General features: G+C 42.8%; 1 pseudogene; it reads left to right on the top strand.

Annotated features, from left to right (window-relative positions):
• The first annotated feature begins 769 nt into the window (after window positions 1-769).
• Window positions 770-19822, top strand: LOC139383605 (tyrosine-protein phosphatase non-receptor type 21-like; annotated as a pseudogene).
• Window positions 19823-22740: the final 2918 nt, after the last annotated feature.

Raw genomic sequence — 22740 nt, 5'->3', positions numbered from 1 at the left:
AGAAAACCTTTTTGCAATTGTGTTAGCACAGCTGAAAACTGTTGTGCTGATTTAAAGAAGCAATAAAACTGTCCTTTAGACTAGTTGAGTATCTGGAGTATCAGCATTTGTGGGTTCGATTACAGGCTGAAAATGGCCAGAAACAACTTTTCTGAAACTCATCAGTCTGTTCTTGTTCTGAGAAATGAAGGCTATTCCATGCGAGCAATTGCCAAGAAACTGAAGATCTCGTACAACGCTGTGTACTAACCTCTTCACAGAACAGCGCAAACTGGCTCTAACCAGAATAGAAAGAGTGGGAGGCCCCGGTGCACAACTGAGCAAGAGGACAAGTACATTAGAGTGTCTAGTTTGAGAAACAGATGCCTCACAAGACCTCAACTGGCAGCTTCATTAAATAGTACCCACAAAACACCAGTCTCAACGTCAACAGTGAAGAGGTTGATTCTGAGATGCTGGCAAAGTTAAATCAGGCAGTGCAAGTTACTGGCCTGGGTGTTAACATAGCACAGCAACTGAGATCACTTACTAGTGCAACCCAGGTTCAAACTTCTGCTGCCCAACTGGCATAGCAAGCTAGAGCAAAATATCATCCCAGTAATACTGAACGTTTTGCGAAACCTACAAAGAATTTTCTGACTTAAAAATGCTCTGCTCAGTTTGCTTTTGGTTTTTGCTTGGAATATGAATTATTTTTACCTAGCTGCTGAGATTAGGGCTGGTGGGGGGCCTGGTTGGCAGGGCCGTAGCTGTTTAGCTAGCATGACTAATGCCTGGCATACTCAACATAGTTGTGAACATAGCTGGTGGGCAGACTGAGATTGCTGGTAACATTGGACCACTCCGGTTTTAGATGCTAAAGCAATTAGCCTGCTTTGTCATTGTATACTGAAACCGCTGAAAAAGCATCACGCCATTCTGAAAATCCATGCACGCTTTCAGTCTGCCTTGCACTAATTGCAGAAATAGACACATTACGGACTTTGACCTATTTAAAGAAAAGCTATCTGTTTTTTAAGTCAGGTTTTCACTTCTAGGAAAAGCATTACTGTAATGTTATTTACATGTATTCATCCAGTCTACAAAAAGTGTGGTTTGTATTTGATTATTTTGTGTGTTTCAGCTGACTTTGGAGACTTCAATCGTTATGATTCGCAGGAGTTTCTTCAGAAGTTTGTGCTGTTTCCTATCGTAAGAAGTTTTACTTATTGTATATGTCATATGTTCATGAATGCACAATGTAATCTGTGTTTCCCCATCTCTTTACAGGGATGGATCCAGGATGAGAGAGTACTGGAAGAGGCCACTCAGAGGGTGGCTCTGCTTTACCAGAACTACAGGTGAGAAACCTTCAGATGTTCATCCGCCTGATTTTTTTTTTTCCATCTGTGGAAAAGAAGACATGCCTTTCATTCTCCACAGAACCCCCCCCCCTTCATATCTCCTGAGGCTGACATACACAGTGCCTTTAATTGATTCCAGGTTCCATACATGCATTGGGCAGTCCATGGTGCATCTATCTTATCTGTCCCCAATTAGCAGGCCCGCCAGGGTTCCTCGGCTGTTATTTACAGTCAGGTAGATAGATGAAAAGGCCCGAGCTGGGGCTGGCCTGGCACTAAGCCTGCTCACTCCTCCAGTCCAAGGCCAGCTGGTTTTCATCCCTCCCTATCCCTTCATCCCTCCATCCCAACCTGCAGGTTTCCAGCCTTCTGCTCATCCCCCATATGGGCTGTCTGGATAGATGGATAGCTGGAAAGAGCTGTTTAGATTCATACCTTGGCCCTGGCTACAGGGGAGGTAGGTGTCAGTGGGTTCTGAAGGTGAGAGGTGAGGAGTTGACACTTGCCTTGATGTTGGTCTGTATGAAATGGTTTCACTGCATTGTGTGTCAAACGAGGTGCAGTGAGACAGATGAACTGAAGATGGAGGTGATGGGGGATAGAACATAGCAGCAGCTGATCATGCTGGTTGTTGAACTAGACTGACACCGGTTCAGTTTGCTGAGATGAAAGGTGTGAATATGCCATCAATTCTGTTTCAGAATATGACCAAGATGTGTCTTTGTACTCTCTGTTTGTGCTGGTTAATGGATGCTGGTATCTCCGTGTCTGCCTGCGTTGGAAATGTATATGGTTTATGTTAACTTCTATTGCCATATGTGTGTTTCTCTCAGGGGGTTGCCTGCCCGAGAGGCTGAGGTGTTGTACATGCAGGAGGTGGAGAAGATGGAGGGCTATGGCCAGGAGAGTACCCCAGCTAAGGTGAACAACTACACCAAACTACAGTAACTGCTCCCCCAAAGCCTCACTGCACTACTCCATTGCTATATCAAATACAATTTGTCATATGCGCCGAATACAGCAGGTGTAGACTTTACCGTGAAATGCTTACTTACGAGCCCTTTCCCAACAATGCAGAGTTAAAAATAATTAAAAATTGGCTAAATAAAAAAGGAAATTGTAACACAATAAAATACGATAACGAGGCAAGGAGTACCATTACCAAGTCAATGTGCAGGGGTACGAGGTAATTGAGGTATTATGTACAGAACCAGTCAAAAGTTTGGACACCTACTCATTCCAGGGTTTTTCTTTATTTATATTATTTTCTACATTGCAGAATAATAGTGAAGACATCAAAACTCTGAAATAACACATTTGTACTATTTTCTACATTGCAGAATAATAGTAAAGACATCAAAACTCTGAAATAACACATGGAATCATGTAACCAAAAGTGTTAAATCAAAATGTATTTTATATTTCAGGTTCTTCAAAGTAGCCACCCTTTGCCCTGATGACAGCGTTGCACACTCTTGGCATTCTCTCAACCAGCTTCATGAGGTAGTCACCTGGAATGCATTTCAATTAACAGGTGTGCTATGTTTTAAAAGTACATTTGTGGAATTTCTTTCCTTAATGCGTTTGAGACAAAAAGTTGTGTTGTGACAAGGTAGGGGTGGTATACAGAAGATAGCCCTATTTGCTAAAAGACCAAGTCCATATTATGGCAAGAACAAAGGACAAGTTCATTAGAGTTAACGGCACCTCAGATTTCAGCCCAAATAAATGCGAGTAACAGACACATCTCAACATCAACTGTTCAGATGAGACTGCGTGAATCAGGCCTTCATGGTCGAATTGCTGCAAATAAACCACTACTAAAGGACACCAATAAGAATAGACTTGCTTGGGCCAAGAAACACAAGCGATGGGCATTAGACAGGTGGAAATCTGTCATTTGGTCTGATGAATCCAAATCTGAGATTTTTGGTTCCAACCGTCATGTAGAGTAGGTGAACGGAAACATGGAGGTTTGGGGGTACTTTGCTGTTGACACTGTCAGTGATTTATTTAGAATTCAAGGCACACAACCAACATGGCTACCACAGCATTCTGCAGCGATACGCCATTCCATCTGGTTTGCGCTTAGTGGGACTATCATTTGTTTTTCAAAGGTACAATTACCCAAAACACACCTCCAGACTGTGTAAGGGCTATTTGACCAAGAGGGAGAGTGATTGAGTGCTGCATCAGATGACCTGGCTTCCACAAGTACCTGACCTTAACCCAATTGAGATGATTTGGATTGAGTTGGACCACAGAGTGAAGAAAAGCAGACAACAAGTGCTCAGCATATGTGGGAACTCCTTCAACACTGTTGAAAAGCATTTCTCATGAAGCTGGTTGAGAGAATGCCAAGAGTGAATGTAACAGTATAACTTTAGACCGTCCCCTCGCCCATACCCGGGCGCGAACCAGGGACCCTCTGCACACATCAACAACAGTCACCCTCGAAGCATCGTTACCCATTGCTCCACAAAAGCCGCGGCCCTTGCAGAGCAAGGGGAACTACTACTTCAAGGTCTCAGAGCAAGTGACGTCACCGATTGAAACGCTATTTAGCGCGCACTGCTAACTAAGCTAGCCGTTTCACATCCGTTACATGAACAAAGCTGCCATTAAGGCAATGGGTGGGTACATTGAAGAATCTCAAATCTCAAATATATTTTATAACACTTATTTGGTTACTACATGATTCCATATGTGTTATTTCATAGTTTTGATGTCTTCACAATTATTCTACAATGTAGAAAATAGTAAAAATAAAGAAAAACTTTTGACTGGTACTGTATATGTAGGTAGGGGTAAAAGTAACTGGGCAATCAGGATAGATAATATTATGTATTTATTTTTTTATTTTTTTAACTAGGCAAGTCAGTTAAGAACAAATTCTTATTTACCATTTACTCCCAATCACGGCCGGTTGTGATCCAGCCTGGATTCGAACCAGGGTGTCTGTAGTGACGCCTCAAGCAATTGAGATGCAGTGCCTTAGACCGCTGCGTCACTCGGGAGCCCAGCCTATAGACGAAGACAATCAACAGAGTAGCAGCAGTATATGTGAAAGTGTGTGTGTGTGGCATCAATATTTATGTGTGTGAGCTTTTGTAGTGTGTGTTGGAGTGCCAGTGTAGTGTGTGTGGGTAATGTGCATAGAGTCAGTGCAAAAATAAAAAGTGGGGTCAATGCAAATGGTCTGGGTAGCTACTTGATTAACTGTTCAGCAGTTATGGCGTAGGGATAGAAGTTTTTCAGGAGCCTTTGCGTCCCAGACTTGGTCCCAGGCGTGCCGGTACCGTTTGCCATGCAGTAGCAGAGAGAACAGTCTATGACTTGGGTGGCTGCAGTCTTTGATAATTTTTAGGGCCTTCTTCTGACAGTGCCTCGTATAGAAGTCCTGGATGGCAGGAAGCTCGGCCCCAGTGATGTGGACCATGATAGGTCCTTAGTGATGTGGACACCAAGGAACTTGAAGATCTCGACCTGCTCGACGTGAATGGGGGCATGCTCGGCCCTCTGTTTCCTGTAGTCCACGATCAGCTCCTTTTGTCTTGCTGATGTTGAGGGAGAGGTCTCACTGCCATAGCCTATAAGGAGGAGTTCAGAGACCTGTCTCGTCGTCGTCATTGATCCCCAGTTCTAATGATTTTCTGTCAATACCTCTATTTGAACTGGATCAAGGAACAAATTATTTTTCAGTTAAAACATCAGCAGATTCTGGTGCTGATATTCTGGGATATATTCATAAAAGGATGCATGTAGATCACCCAGCACACACAGAACAAACAGGGCTCTGTGAGGTCCCCATTTTTCATTAGCTATAGGTCTTCAATTGAATCTTCTTTTCTATTTCCATTCCCACAGGACAGCCAAGGCACTGATATCCTTCTTGGGGCCTGCCTGGACGGCATCTTTGTCAAGCACAAAAACGGAAGGCCACCCCTTGTATTCAAGTAAAGCTGTACAGAATTGTTTATTTTTATGCATAATAAAAATGTTTGTTGCTAATACCCCAGTCCTGCAGTATGATCTGCCTCTAAATATGAGCTGTCTGAATGAATCATGTCTGGTATTTGTGTGTCTGAAGCCTGTAGCAATGACTCTGCATATTGAGTCTGGTTCAGTCCACAGCTAGCTAGCTACTATTCTTAGATGGCGTGGTCTCTTGCAATTTTCAGATGTGATGTTCAATAAATAGGGCCAGCGGGGTTCCTGACCATGTGACCTGGCAAGGAGAAACTAGGCCTCAGGTCACATGATCAGGAAAACCTCCTGACATTCTATCAGTGTTTCCCAATTCCTGTACCCCCAACAACACATGTTTTTGTTGTAGGCCCTGAAACTCACCTGATTCAACTCATTGGGGGTTGATTATTAGTTCACAATTTGAATCATGTTTGCTGTTGGGGTAATTGAGTTGGGAAAGACTAATCTATATAATAACTGAAATCTTGAATTTTACCAAGAGGAAGTCTCATTTTGTGTAGAATATCCTAGTCTAAATGCTACTAGCAGTGTTGAATGTAGACACTTCTCTTACTATTGAATCAGATATGGTTTCTATTTACGTCACTACCCTCCCACAGTCCAGTTCTAAATGTGACCACTGCCATGCCACTGCCTCATGCTCTCGCCCCTCTCTATTTTAATTGGCTGTGTAGGTGGAATGAAATTAACAACATGACTCACAATAAGTCCTTCTTTGCCCTGGAGCTGGCCAACAAAGAGGAGAGCGTGCAGTTCCAGACCGTGAGTCTCAAACCACCACCACCACACACTGCAATGATCCTCTTCCCATTAAACACATGGTCATTTAATCACACAGTGCATGCTGTGGGAATGTGTATTGACTTTTCAAGGTAAACACGCATGTATGTGTGCTTGTATGGTGGTAACTAAGTCCCATGCCTATAGGGTCAACAACCGCTGGCTAAAGCCCCATGCAGTTTGTTAGCAGTTTGATGTTATTCTTTATTAACACAGACCCCAAAGCAAATCAGGGGGAGGAAAATCAATTCATTTGAGAAGGACAGATCATAGATGTTATGCTGGGAGGTAGATGGTCATTCTCCCCTGTCCTCAGTGATGCTCTCTAGTGATTCTCTCCTGTGATTATCTCTCCAGAACAAAGGGACAGGAGGTAGTTTATAACCCAGCCCTAGCCTGTGGTTGACCAATTTAGAAGTCCTTGCAGTACAACTGGGCCAATGGTCAAATAACAAGTATCCTATTTCAGACTCAATATATAGACAAATTCCTCCCATGTCTCTGACCCATTGATAAATAATTCCCTATTACAGAAAAAACACTATTTCCATTGATCGTTAATTCTATTGAATCCTCGTCCACATGACCTTGTGTACTCTGTCTCTGCGTTGTGTATTTATCTTCAAAATATTCATAGAAGTTGTATTTGGGTTGGTGAATAAGTAGTGGACCACCACCTGCCCAGTGTACTGAATGTCTGAAATTGTAAATGCTTTCTTTCCCCTCTACAGGAAGACATGGAAACCTCCAAATACGTGTGCCGGATGTGTCTGGCCAGGCACAAGTTTTACAAGATTAACAAGAGCAGCCTGTAAGTGTGTCTCTCTCTTAATGAGTCTAGCCCAGTTCCTGTGTATGTGGAACTCTCTTTGCGTGTGTGTGCTCTCCTCATTCCTGTCCCCTCTTCTCTCCAGAAAGGAGTCTGACCCCCATTCGCCTTCTGAGGGCTCCCAGGAGTCCATTCTCACTCTCTCCATTCCTCTCTTTCCTTTTCTGCCTTGTAACAACGCTGTCCGCAGCCACCCGCCTACAGTACAGGTCTCCTCAGAGAGCCATCACCCTCCATTAAAAACCATCCAGAGCCTCCAAAACACCCTAGCTACATTTAAATGACGTGCACCAATAATCTCCTCACCACTTTTGAAACATTTTGTGTTTAGGCGAGGAAAGATGATGTACAGTGGGGCAAAAAAGTATTTAGTCAGCCACCAATTGTGCAAGTTCTCCCACAAAAGATGAGAGAGGCCTGTAATGTTAATCATAGGTACACTTCAACTATGACAGACAAAATGAGGGGAAAAAATCCAGAAAATCACATTGTAGGATTTTTAATGAATTTATTTGCAAATTATGGTGGAAAATAAGTATTTGGTCACCTACAAACAAGCAAGATTTCTGGCTCTCACAGACCTGCAACTTCTTATTTAAGAGGCTCCTCTGTCCTCCACTCGTTACCTGTATTAATGGCACCTGTTTGAACTTGTTATCAGTATGAAAGACACCTGTCCCCAACCTCAAACAGTCACACTCCAAACTCCACTATGGCCAAGACCAAAGAGCTGTCAAAAGACACCAGAAACAAAATTGTAGACCTGCACCAGGCTGGGAAGACTGAATCTGCAATAGGTAAGTAAGCAGCTTGGTTTGAAGAAATCAACTGTGGGAGCAATTATTAGGAAATGGAAGACATACAAGACCACTGATAATCTCTCTCGATCTGGGGCTCCACGCAAGATCTCACCCCGTGGGGTCTAAAATGATCACAAGAACGGTGAGCAAAAATCCCAGAACCACACGGGGGGACCTAGTGAATGACCTGCAGAGAGCTGGGACCAAAGTAACAAAGCCTACCATCAGTAACACACTACGCCGCCAGGGACTCAAATCCTGCAGTGCCAGACGTGTCCCCCTGCTTAAGCCAGTACATGTCCAGGCCCGTCTGAAGTTTGCTAGAGAGCATTTGGATGATCCAGAAGAAGACTGGGAGAATGTCATATGGTCAGATGAAACCAAAATAGAACCAAGATCACTGGTGTTTCACCCAAATTGAATCTTTATTTGAGCTTAGTCATGCAACAATGCTTTGATTGCTGTATTATTTGAATGGGTATGTCCGTCCTAATTACAGGTCGACCTATTAATCGGAATGGCCGATTAATTAGGGCCGACTTCAAGTTTTCATAACAATCGGAAATCAGTATTTTTGGGCGCCGATTTGCCGAATGTTTTATTTAATTAAAATTTTAAAAAATATTTTTTATACCTTTATTTAACTAGGCAAGTCAGTTAAGAACACATTATTATTTTCAATGACGGCCTAGGAACGGTGGGTTAACTGCCTTGTTCAGGGGTAGAACGACAGATTTTCACCTTGTCAGAGAGAGACTGCCTGTTAACCAAATGCAGTAAGCCAAGGTAAGTTGCTAGCTAGCATTAAACTTATCTTATAAAAAACAATCAATCATAATCACTAGTTAACTACACATGGATGATGATATTACTAGATATTATCTTGCGTGTCCTGCGTTGCATATAATCTGAATGAGCATACAAGTATCTGACTGAGCGGTGGTAGGCAGAAGCAGGCGCGTAAACATTCATTCAAACAGCACTTTCGTGCGTTTTGACAGCAGCTCTTCGTTGTGTGTCAAGCATTGAGCTGTTTATGACTTCAAGCCTATCAACTCCCGAGATGAGGCTGGTGTAACCGAAGTGAAATGGCTAGCTAGTTAGCGCGCGCTAACTAGAGGGACGGAAGCTATACTGTTTCACTGGCAATACTAAAGTGCCTATAAGAACATCCAATAGTCAAAGGTTAATGAAATACAAATGGTATAGAGGGAAATAGTTCTATAATTCCTATAATAACTACAACCTAAAACTTCTTACCTGGGAATATTGAAGACTCATGTTAAAAGGAACCACCAGCTTTCATATGTTTTCATGTTCTGAACAAGGAACTGAAACGTTAGCTTTCTTACATGGCACATATTTTACATGGAACATGTTGCACTTTTACTTTCTTCTCCAACACTTTGTTTTTGCATTATTTAAACCAAATTGAACATGTTTCATTATTTACTTGAGGCTAAATTGATTTTATTGATGTATTATATTAAGTCCAAATAAGTGTTCATTCAGTATTGTTGTAATTGTCATTATTATCTGCTTTTTTATCGTCTTTTTTGGTCCTCCAATAATTGGTATCGGTATCGACGTTCATAATCATAAATCATAATCGGTCGACCTCTAGTCCTAATACTATAGTTCTAACATGACCTTTTGTCTTATCTCTCTCCTATCTCTGACAACCTGTACATGAACAGTCAGCACGGCTGCTACTACCACTCCCAGACCGGACCGCTCACCACTCGAGTACGGTAACAGTGGCGTTGTGAACGGGCAGCTGCGTAACGGCAGCGTGTACAGCGCCTACAGCACCAGCTCCCTCACCAACCCCCAGCACTACATGCAGCCCTCGCCCATGTCCTCCAACCCCTCCATCACAGGAAGTGACATCACCCGACCTGACTACGTGCCCTCGCACCGCCACAGCGCTCTCATCCCCCCCTCCTACTGCGCCACCCCGGACTACAATACAGTCATGAGGCAGAAGAACCAGGGAGGAGGGATGGTGCACGCCCACGAGCACCGCCAGAGCCTCTCCATGAGGAACCTGAACATTGGGAACTCGTACGCCTACAGCAGGCCCGACCCCCTGGTCTACAGCCAGCCTGAGATCAGAGGAGAGCATGGTGGAGGTGGAACGCACCACCACTACCCTTTCCACCTCAATTCCAGCTTCCACATCCCCTCCCCATACTCCTACCCCACGGAGAGGAGGCCGGTGGCGCGGGCGGTCAGTGTGCCCGAGTTGACCAACGTCCGGCTGTAGCAGGCGCAAGAGTACCCTGCGGCCAACATCATGAGGACCCAGGTATACCGCCCTCCACCCCCCTACTCATACGGTGCCCACACGTGGCCCGCTAACAGCATGCCAGCCCTGTCTCACCACCTGTACGTAAGCAACAGCAACCCGGACTTGATCACCATGCGTGCACCACTCTGTCCAGACCTTCCAGGAGGATAGCCTGCCTGTAGCCCACTCCCTGCAGGAGGTATCTGAACCCCTGTTCATGGCTGGACCCCCACAACACCACCCCCACCAACAAAACGCACAGAAACGCAACTCCATTGAGATCGGCAGCCTGGCTTACAGCCTGGAGGGCATGAGGGTCAATGACACCCCCCTTCTGGCCCCGCATGGACCCTCCTCAAGCTCCCAGCTCAAAGTATTCCTGGAGCGGACCAAGTCAGAGGACGGGGGAGAGGGGAAGGAGCACGTGCGCTACGGCCACAAGAAGTCCCTGTCGGACGCCACCATGTTGGTGCACAGCAGTGAGGAGGAGGAGTTTGAGGATGAGAGCGGACACCACACCCCCCAATCCCACGATGCACTATTGTCTGGGTTTGACCCGCAGCAGCTTCTAACCAATCTGGGCCAGATTCCCCTGGAGCCCCCGCCCGCATATCCCATTGGCTCCCCCCTTGACCCTGTCTTGTCTGGCCTCCCGGCCTATCAGATGCACGCACTGATCCAGGAGGCGGAGCCGGTGTACCTGTTGGCGCATGGGCAGCCTGTCAGGATGGTTCCCTCTGTGTCTGATGGTGACATCAGTGGGCAGAACAAACAGAAGGCCAAGAAGGACTTCATCAAGAAGAGGCCCGTGTCAGACGTTCCTGCTGGGAAGAAACCCATCGATGGCCTGCCTCCTGCCGTGAGACTTGCCCCTTCTCTTCCGCCATAGTAGCTCCAGTTTCCGCTGCCTCACTCGCTGTGTAGTGTAGTTTTTTTAAAGTACATTTAATCACAATATTTGACTAGAGGTGTCAGTGTGTATTTCGTAGTTCAAGGAACAGCTGTTACTCAATCTTCATGTCATGGAGACTTCTTAATTTCTTTGTCAGTTAAGATATTTTTTTCCTCATAGCTAAGATGTCTGACATTTTGAATGATCTTCTCATTTACACCACAATGTCACACAACACGTAGTGGAATGTCCCAAAGGCCATTTCGACCAATATCAAACACTCTCTGTTGGTCAGGTGACTTAACATGTGACAGGAATGTGGCTGGCGACCGCAATAGCTGGTCCGGTAGCATTCCACAGAAAGGCATAACCAGGCTATGTCGTTTCTGTCCTTCCCCCTCATCTCCCTCTCTGACACTGTCAACTTCACTCACTCTCTCTCTGTCCTCTGTAACACCAGAGCATGAAGAAGCGGATTGAGCTGAAGAAGATGGGTCCTCTGAAGGTGGCAGCCCTCAACGGCCTGACCCTGTCCAGGTTGCCACTGCACCAAGGGGGCAAGGAGAAGCCTGAGACCTCCAACGACGAGAGGGTAGGCACTGGCATTGTTCTAGACTGGTGTTGTCCCTTTAACACTGTTTGCTAAATGGGGTTTATTTTATGCTTCGTTTTAGGAGGAACCTCTTCAACATTTCTTGTGTGATTTGGTTTGCAGCTAGAGAGACTGGTTTTGTAACCACCTATGCTCAGAGGCCCTGTGGTATTTTACATGAACAGTATTATAGAGAAGGTTTGCTCTAGGGGTGGATACTGTAATGTTTTCTGTAGAATCTAGACATTGATACTGCTTTACATTTGCAGAGTTTTGGATTTGATTGCCAAACAGAATAGCAGGCAGACAGAGTAATGTTTTATCCAAATGTTATTGTCTTGCATCTATTGCAGAACATAAGACTTAGTTAATGGAGCTCAAAACAGTATGTTATTTAAAACAAAAAAAAACAAAAAAAGGTGTTGAATGGTAGTGATGAAATAGAACAGTTCTACCAGGATAATATTGTCCTACTTTTTTATATCGGTTTTAGTTGAAACTCCTGAATGTGTTAGTTGGTGCACCATTTGTTTGTTCAATCAGAATTCAGATACTACTACGCTGTTTCCAGCTATTGTTAACTCAAAATGACACAACGACTAGGTTCCAGTTTAACAACGTTTACTTGACCGTATTACCACTAAACATAGTCGCCATCACACTCCAGGCCAGGTCCATCTCCAGTGACACTTCTTCGCAGGCGTACTAATCAGAGTGATAGCACTGTAATAACAGCAATGTAGGGGACCTTAACAGCTGTCAGGAAAATGTACTTTATTTCTTGCAGAGTTACTCACAACACTGTAGCATTTCAATCATTTTATACCTACCGGAACAATTCCAGGTCTCTGTCATTAACCCTTGTCTGTGTGTCTCTCTCTCAGTGTAAGGAGCTGCAGCAGCGTATGGAGCAGGGCATGGTGTTCCAGGAGTACGAGCAGGTGGCCAAGCGGTGTCCGGCAGGCGACTGCAGCATCGCCAAGCTTCCCGAGAATGGCGAGAGGAACCGCTTCCAGGACGTGCTGCCCTACGACGACACGCGTGTGGAGCTGGCGCCCAGCAAGGAGAACAACACTGGCTACATCAACGCCTCGCACATCAGGGTAATGGACACACTAATACCCTTTTCACAGTACCATGCCGACCCGAACCCGACCATGCTGGCTTGGATATTTTCTCCCCGCCTCCCCGTCTTTTCCTGCATGGTTCCAGCATTTTATGGTAGATGCGTAACTAGTCCAGAGTAGTATGGCTTTGCTCGGCTCCATAGTGCGAACCAACCCAGTGAACCGACAGTGATAGCTAGAAACACCATGGTAGTAAAAATAATGGCCTGCCCAGCATTTTTATACACGACCCTAAGCATGATGGGATGTTAATTGTTTATTTAACTCAGAAACCACACCTGTATGGAATAGAGGTCGACCGATTATGATTTTTCAACGCTGATACCGATTATTGGAGGACCAAAAAAAGCCGATACCGATTAATCGGACGATAAAAAAAAAATATGTATTTGTAATAATGACAATTACAACAATACTGAATGAACACTTATTTTAACTTAATATAATACATCATTAAAATCAATTTAGCCTCAAATAAATAATGAAACATGTTCAATTTGGTTTAAATAATACAAAAACAAAGTTTTGGAGAAGAAAGTAAAAGTACAATATGTGCCATGTAAGAAAGCTAACGTTTCAGTTCCTTGCTCAGAACATGAGAACATATGAAAGCTGGTGGTTCCTTTTAACATGAGTCTTAAATATTCCCAGGTAAGAAGTTTTAGGTTGTAGTTATTATCGGAATTATAGGACTATTTCTCTCCATACCATTTGTATTTCATTAACCTTTGACTATTGGATGTTCTTATAGGCACTTTAGTATTGCCAGTGTAACAGTATAGCTTCCATCCCTCTCCTCGCTCCTACCTGGGCTCGAACCAGGAACACATTGACAACAGCCACCATCGAAGCAGCGTTACCCATCGCTCCACAAAAGCCGCGGCCCTTGTAGAGCAAGGGGAATAACTACGCAGGAAAGTGCTGTTTGAATGAATGCTTACGAGCCTGCTGCTACCTACCATCACTCAGTCAGACTGCTCTATCAAATCATAGACTTAGTTATAACATAATAACACACAGAAATATGAGCCTTTGGTCATTAATATGGTCGAATCCGGAAACTACCATCTCGAAAACAAGACGTTTATTCTTTCAGTGAAATACGGAACCGTTCCGTACGGGTGGCATCCATAAGTCTAAATATTGCTGTTACATTGCACAACCACCAATGTTATGTCATAATTACGTAAAATTCTGGCAAATTAGGCAGCCTTAACTGTTGCATATATCAAATCAAATTTATTTGTCACATACACATGGTTAGCAGATGTTAATGCGAGTGTAGCGAAATGCTTGTACTTCTAGTTCCAACAATGCAGTAATAACCAACGAGTAATCTAACCTAACAATTCCAAAACTACTACCTTATACGCACAAAGGGATAAAGGGATAAAGAATGTGTACATAAAGATATATGAATGAGTGATGGTACAGAACTATACACTGACTCTGCGTGCAATGAACGCAAGAGAAGTGACACAATTTCACCTGGTTAATATGGCCTGCTAACCTGGATTTATTTTAGCTAAATATGCAGGTTTAAAAATATATACTTCTGTGTATTGATTTTAAAAAAGGCATTGATGTTTATGGTTAGGTACACATTGGAGCAATGATACGCACCGCATCGATTATAGGCAACGCAGGACACGCTAGATAAACTAGTAATATCATCAACCATGTGTAGTTAACTAGTGATTATGATTGATTGATTGATTGTTTTTTATAAGATAAGTTTAATGCTAGCTAGCAACTTACCTTGGCTTACTGCATTCGCGTAACAGGCAGTCTCCTCGTGGAGTGCAATGAGAGGCAGGTGGTTAGAGCGTTGGACTAGTTAACTGTAAGGTCGCAAGATTGGATCCCCCGAGCTGACAAGGTGAAAATCTGTCGTTCTGCCCCTGAACAAGGCAGTTAACCCACCATTCCTAGGCCGTCATTGAAAATAAGAATGTGTTCTTAACTGACTTGCCTAGTTAAATAAAGATGAAATAAAGGTGTAATTATTATTTTTTTAAACGGTGTCCAAAAATACCGATTTCCGATTGTTATGAAAACTTGAAATCGGCCCTAATTAATCGGTGGACCTCTAGTATGGAAGCACCTGCTTTCAATATACTTTGTATCCCTTATTTACTTGTGTTTCCATTATTTCGGAAGTTACCTGTACATACACCATACATTTATGAATGTCTTTGCTCTATTGCAGTGTTTCCCAGGTTAGGGTTAACTTCCCAGAAATGCCTCCTCAATGCTTGTTCTTCATTCCAGATGACTGCTGATGGCTTAGGACTTTATGCAGTCATTGTCTCTTTGATAAGCATTTTAATTAGTGAGTCAGGGTGTTTTCAGCACTGTTATTTATATGACTGATCAACATACATGTCAGGTTCACTCTTCAGCAGAAATATATAGTGAGCAATATGTTTGGAACATCAAATCCCAATAAAATCAGTGTTGAATTGCAATACATATAGAATTGTGAGCAGTGTAATACGTATCCGCACCTAAGTATCGTGCTAATATCGTATTATGAGTGGCATGCAATGAATGAGATGTTTCTGCATTTCATTTTCAATACATTTGCTAAAATGTTTACAAACATGGTATTACTTTGTCATTTTGGGGAATTGTGTGTAGATGGGTGAGATTACATTTTTTATCCATTTTGAATTCAGGCTGTAACACATGTGGAATCAGTCAAGGGGTTTGAATACATTTTAAAGGCACTGTAAATGCTTTTACAGTGGTTGAGGTCACTTATAACCATCTCTCCTCTGGCGTTTCCTAGATCATGGTGGGCGGAGACGAGTGGAGGTACATCGCCTCCCAAGGCCCTCTCTCCAACACCTGTCAGGACTTCTGGCAAATGGTGTGGGAGCAGGGCGTGGCCATCATTGCCATGGTTACAGCTGAAGAGGTGTGTGTGTGTGTAACACTGGACTTTATTATGTCTGTATGTCCATGGTGTGTTACTGTTATTGTATGACCTCAGATCTAGGTTACTGCCCTGTAAGCAATAACATTACCCTTTGACCCTGGCAAACCTTTGGCCTCTAACCCCTTTGCAGGAGGGTGGCAGGGAAAAGAGTTTCCGCTACTGGCCACGGCTCGGCTCCCGCCACAACACAGTGACGTATGGACACTTTAAGATCACCACACGCTTCAGGATGGACTCAGGCTGCTACGCCACCACAGGCTTGACGATAAAACACGTGCTGACGGGCCAGGAGCACACTGTGTGGCACCTGCAGTACACAGACTGGCCCGACCACGGCTGCCCTGAGGACTTCAAGGGCTTCCTCTGTGAGTGGATCAGTTGGAGTAACGTGTATTCAAACCAGGAAGTCCCTTTAAGAAATCTCTATTCCAAGGGAGAGCAGGTCAAGAAGGCAGTTCCAGTCAAAGTTAAATGAGTGTTCAGTGATAAATTGAGATTGTGTTGTAAAAGCCTATTTTTATTTAGTTCAGGTAATAGAATCAATCATTCTCTTATTTCAATGTTTTCCCCAGCGTACCTGGAGGAGATCCAGTCAGTGAGGAGACACACCAACAGCACCAGCGACCCAAAGAACACCAACCTGCCTGTGCTGGTCCACTGTAGTGCTGGAGTGGGCCGCTCCGGGGTGGTCATCCTCTCTGAGGTCATGATCGCCTGTCTGGAACACAACGAGGTAAACACCTAACCAACGTCTACATGTATATTACATTACTGGGCTATGTAAAAGGCCTAAAAATGAATAAGGTCGCCAGGATTGAAACCTAGTCTATTCCATCAGGAATGTAGGTAGGCATTGATCACATCTCACCACAGTTTAGATCAATAGGCTCATTAACCAATCCAATAACATACTCCTTTTGTAAACCCCTGTCTGTGGCCTGTTTCCACCTCTTTCCTCCAGATGCTGGACATCCCGACCGTTCTCAACATGCTCCGGCAGCAGCGTATGATGATGGTGCAGACCATCTCTCAATACAGCTTCATTTACAAAGTTCTAATCCAGTTCCTCCGCAACTCCAGGCTTATCTAAGTGCAAACCTCAGCCCCACTCAAACATTTGCTTTGGGGCACGAGGTACCAATATTCTCCAAGTTTCCTCAATGCTCATGCCAAACTTCAGTGCGTTGGAGCAACTGTGGCCTCTGGCTCCAAAAAGGGCGGTGCTAGCAGATGGCCCTTTTTCAAAGTGTTAATGGAGGCGAGACTGCAACCTGAGGAAAGGATCACAGGACTTTGTGTGTGTCCCTCTCAAACAGTATTATCGAGATTTCACGGTGGAGTTTTTACACTAAACGATTACTGACATGAAACACAGCACTTTTTCAGTACAGTACGTAGCTGTATATAGTGAAACCATGTTGAAGTTGCAATTAGAATCTAAATCAGATTTTTTGCATATCAGTATAATTACAGATCCATTTTTTTGTCGATTTTTCCGATGTGCACACTGGATGATGTTTTTTACAATGAAGGACTTGACTAATGTTTTGATTTAGAATTTAGAAAGAACTTAAAATCACTCTTGATTACATTGGACTGCTGTTGTCTGCTTGACCATGGAAGATGACAAAGATTTCATTTTTCAAATGAAATCTATCTTCGGTGCAGTGCACTTGCATCTGAGGAGTGTAGAAGTGTTGCCATATTCCCCTTGTGGTGGTTTAGGATTTCTCCTTTGCTCTTCTATTTGACCTAGTAATAGGCCTGACACAGACCATTATTTTGATTCACAAGAGGAGTTCATTTTATGATGTTGCCCACATGGTAACAAAAAAACCACTTTGAGGAAACCTGGGTCTTTGTAACCAAAGAGCTGTAGTCATTCAATAGCCACACACATGTTGAGTTTTTAAGCTTGATTATCTAAATATGATAAATCATTAAAATAACTTTGTTTACATATCGGGGGGGAAAAAATAATTGTATTCTTTTAACATACACACACCAAATTATGAAACAAGCATTGGATTTTTTAAATTCCGTAAAGTAACTGTGGAAGAGGTGAAAAGCCACCGGGGTCTGCCAACTTGGATGGAAAATTGCTGAGGATAATAGTGGACGATATTGCCACATCTTCAATTTAAGCCTACAAGAAAGGCCTGGAGGGAAGCAAAAGTTATTTCCCTACCTAAGAATAATAAAGCCCCCTTTACTGGCTCATATAGCTGACCAATCAGCCTGTTACCAACCCTTAGTAAATGGTTGAAAAAAAATGTGTTTGACCAGGTACAATGCTATTTTACAGTAAACAAATTGACAAGACTTTCAGCACTCTTATAGGGAACAAGCACAGCACTTATACAAATGACTGATTGGCTGAGAGAAATTGTGGGGGCTGTTTTGATAGATGTCAGTGTTGCTTTTGACATAGATCATAGTCTGTTGCTGGAAAAATGTGTTTTGGCTTTACACCCCTTGTTATATTGTGGATAGAGTTACCTGTCCCAACAAAACACACAGAGGTATTTAATGGAAGCCTATCCAACAAAATCCAGGTAAAATCAGGAATTTCCCAGGGCAGCTGTCTAGGCCCTTTTACTTTTTCAATCTTTACTAATGACATGCAACTGGCTTTGAGGACAGCCAGTGTGGCCATGTATGGGATGACTATAAACGTCAGCTACCACAGCGAATGAAATGACAGCAACACTTAACAAAGACCTGCAGTTAATTTCAGAATGGGTGGCAAGGAATAAGTCCTAAATATTTCAAAAACTAAAGGCATTGTATTTGGGACAAATCATTCACTAAACCTCAACTAACTCTTGTAATGAATAATGTGGAAATTGAGCAAGTTGAGGTGACTAAACTGATTGGAGTAACCCTGGATTGTAAACTGTCATGGTCAAAACATTGATACAACAGGAACTAAGATGGTGAGAAGTCTGTCTATAATAAAGCACTGCTCTGCATTCTTAACAGCATGTGCGCAACCATGGGGCAAAACAGATGAGGTTGGTTTAGATTGTTGACATGCAAACTATATTTTGTCTCCAATGTTTATTGAAAACATAAATACATTTGCACAATGACCACTTGTCTCTCAAATACATAATTACAGTTGTTGGTTAGCTAGTGAATTTGAGCTGTATTAGTATTGACATGAATTCAGTCAAAACACCTCAAAACAAGACATGGTATCAATAACAACCTGAAACGAGCCACTTACGATTTCCAAAATGGTAGTTTCTTGTCATTCTTGCTAGCAATCTGGCCATCCAGAATCACAAAAACAGGCTGACTTCTGCCCCAATGGATGTGTGCGCATAGTTTTCATGACATTGTTAGCCAACCCATCTATGGAGACATAACATGCAGTTTGAGCTACTCCAGGAAGTGACTTTGCAGACTAGCTCAGTGCCTTCTCCCTCATTGATTAACTCAAGTTGAAGGCCGACCGGGGTACTGCAAGCTGCCATTAGCAATTATCGGTTTAAGATCATACATTGAGCGTATTAGATGCAATTGTTGGCATCATGATGGACTTCAAAAAAGTGATTTATTTACACAAAGATCACAAAGACATTTTTCCATTCACTTATGTGGGATACTGTTTTCGGCTAACAAAGCCTGCAGTACCGCAGTCGGCCTTGAACTGCCATGGCTTCAAAGAGAAGGGGCAGTTCTCCCCTAGTCCACCTACAAATGCTTATCCAAGATGTTACACTGAACACACTGTGCCCTAAGTACATGCCATTCTAGCCATAGTACCTGAATAGTACTAAGGGGATTGTTTTGAAGGTGCAGTTGAAATTAATTGCTTTCAGAGTTTCAGAAAGTGTATGGACTGTCATTGATTTCCTTATGAGGACCATCTAGTAGAGCAGGAATGACCCCTAGTTGCCGATCTCTGATATAGGCCCATCTGGAGAAAATCATCTGCAATCATCTTCTCATAAACCATTCATCAGATTCACTCCAGACATGGTGCCATGAAATTTGTTATGTAAACCATATGTATATGTCCTTAGAAGCTGTGTGAATATAAAGTCTCTGCAGCCTTAGATGGCAGCACTATAGATGTCATTGGCATCAGTGGATACTAGAGCAATAACTTGATCAAGTAGAGTTTGTCTCATGCAAATGAATGCAAAACATGTATTCAGAACCCTTGACTTTTTCCACGTTTTGTTACTGTACAGCCTTATTCTAAAATGGATTAAATTGTGTGTGTCCCCTAATCATTCTACATTCCCCATAATGACAAAGCAAAAACAGCTTTTTAGAAATTTGTGCAAATTTACACCGGATATTTTATTTGGGAAAATGAGAACAGAATTCCTGCTGCTTGCACATTCAGCTGATCTATATAGAAGGATAAACTCATTACATTAAGTAATGGTTTTAAGAATGATTACCTAGACTAAACTTCACTTGCATCATCCTTGTGGTATTGAGAGATTAACATGGTAATGCTTTCACTGATTGTCATGTAGGAAAGGAGTGCTTGCTTTGTTATCCAACTGATTTGTGTCCTTAATGTCATCCTGTTGTTCATTGCTACTAGCAGCTATAGTTTATTTTTGTGATCTCTGGAACTCAGACCATATATATCCTGCCACCCACTGTACATATAGGAAACTGCATTTACTCATCATCAGGGTCACCTCAGCACCAGATAGGACCTAGTTCGGGGACCCCAAGTGGTGCACGTTTTCTCCCTAGCACCACAGCTGTTTTAAATCAGTGTGATGAGTTCATTATTTAAATCAGCTGTGTACTGCTCGGGCAAAAAACTAAAAGTGCACCCCTTGGGAAACAGAGATAATGTAAGTGACGGTACAGCCATCTAACACCATATCACTTTTATGCCATATACAATACATAATGTAGCTTCTGTTATTTCAAGTGCTATGAATAGCCTAAGTAAATAAATCAGGAGTGTTGTAAAAAAAACATACAGAAGAGGGGATGGAGAAGAGGGGATGGAGATATTCAGAAAGGAAGAGGTATAGAGTAAGCAATAGTAAAATAGGCTTTGAAAAAATGATCTTCCTGAATCCTAAGCAGTGGCGTAAAGTACTTTAGCACTTGAATGTATTTTTACTTAAGTATCTGTACTTTAATATTTATATTTTTGACTACTTTTACTTCATTCCTAAAGAATATTTACTTTACTCATTTTCCTTGCTACCCAAAAGTACTTACATTTTGAATTCTTAGCAGAACAGGAACATGGTCCATTCAGGCACTTATCAAGAGAACATCCCTGGTTATCCCGACTGCCTCTGATCTGGCAGACTCACTAAACACACATGCTTTGTTTGTAAATGATGGAGTGTTGGCATGTGCACCTGGTTATCCAGGTCTGTGCCCAAACAATTCGAGCTTCTACTTTTAAAAATCAACCTTTCCAGAAACAAGTCTCTCACCGTTGCCGCTTGTTATACACCCCCCAGCTGTGCCCTCGACACCATATATAAATTTATCGCACCCCATCACTGTAAAGTCCATGGAGAATAAGAACACCTCCCAGCTGCCCACTGCACTGAAGATAGGAAACACTGTCACCACCGATAAATCCACTATAATTGAGAATTTCAATAAGCATTTTTCTATGGCTGGCCATGCTTTCCACCTGGCTACCCCTACCCCGGTCAACAGCACTGCACCCCCCCACTAGAGGTCGACTGATTATGATTTTTCAACGCCGATACCGATTATTGGAGGATCAAAAAAGCCGATACCGATTAATCGGACAATTTTTTATTTTATTTATTTGTAATAATGACAATTACAACAATACTGAATGAACACTTATTTTAACTTAATATAATACATCAATAAAATTAATTTAGCCTCAAGTAAATAATGAAACATGTTTAAATAATGCAAAAACAAAGTGTTGGAGAAGAAAGTAAAAGTGCAATATATGCTATGTAAGAAAGCTAACGTTTCAGTTCCTTGCTCAGAACATGAGAACATATGAAAGCTGGTGGTTCCTTTTAACATGAGTCTTCAAAATTCCCAGGTAAGAAGTTTTAGGTTGTAGTTATTATTGGAATTATAGGACTATTTCCCTCTATACCATTTGTATTTCATTAACCTTTGACTATTAGATGTTCTTATAGGCACTTTAGTATTGCCAGTGTAACAGTATAGCTTCCGTCCCTCTCCTCGCTCCTCCCTGGGCTCGAACCAGCAACACAACGACAACAGCCATCATCGAAGCAGCGTTACCCATGCAGAGCAAGGGAAACAACCACAGGCTTAGCGAAACGCTATTAGCGTTCGCTAACTAGCAAGCCATTTCACTTCGGTTACACCAGCCTCATCTCGGGAGTTGATAAGCTTGAAGTCAAACAGCGCAATGCTTGACGCACAACGAAGAGCTGCTGGCAAAACACACGAAAGTGTTGTTTGAATGAATGTTTACACTCCTGCTTCTGCCTACCACCGCTCAGTCAGATACTTGTATGCTTAGTCAGATTATATGCAACGCAGGACACGCTAGATAATATCTAGTAATATCATCAACCATGTGTAGTTAACTAGTGATTATGACTGATTGTTTTTTTATAAGATAAGTTTAATGCTAGCTAGCAACTTACCTTGGCTTACTGCATTCGCGTAACAGGCAGGCTCCTTGTGGAGTGCAACGAGAGAGAGGCAGGTCTTTATTGAGTTGGACTACTTAACTGTACGGTTGCAAGATTGGATCCCCCGAGCTGACAAGGTGAAAATATGTCGTTCTGCCCCTGAACGAGGCAGTTAACCCACCGTTCCTAGGCCGTCATTGAAAATAAGAATGCGTTCTTAACTGACCTGCCTAGTTAAATAAAGGTATACATTTTTTTTTTTAAATACCGATTTCCGATTATGAAAACTTGAAATCGGCCATTCCGATTAATCGGTCGACCTCTACTCCCCACAGCAACTCGCCCAAGCCTTTCCCATTTCTCCTTCTCCCAAATCCAGTCAGCTGATGTTCTGAAAGAGCTGCAAAATCTGGACCCCTACAAATCAGCCGGGCTAGACAATTTGGACCCTTTCTAAAATTATCTGCCGAAATTGTTGCCACCCCTATCACTAGCCTGTTCAACCTCTCGTGTCGTCTGAGATTCCCAAAGATTGGAAAGCAGCTGCGCTCATCCCC

The sequence above is a fragment of the Oncorhynchus clarkii genome, chromosome 25, assembly GCF_045791955.1.
Source record: "Oncorhynchus clarkii lewisi isolate Uvic-CL-2024 chromosome 25, UVic_Ocla_1.0, whole genome shotgun sequence".
Taxonomy (NCBI): Eukaryota; Metazoa; Chordata; class Actinopteri; order Salmoniformes; family Salmonidae; genus Oncorhynchus; species Oncorhynchus clarkii.
This window is presented reverse-complemented; position numbering and strand designations above follow the sequence as displayed.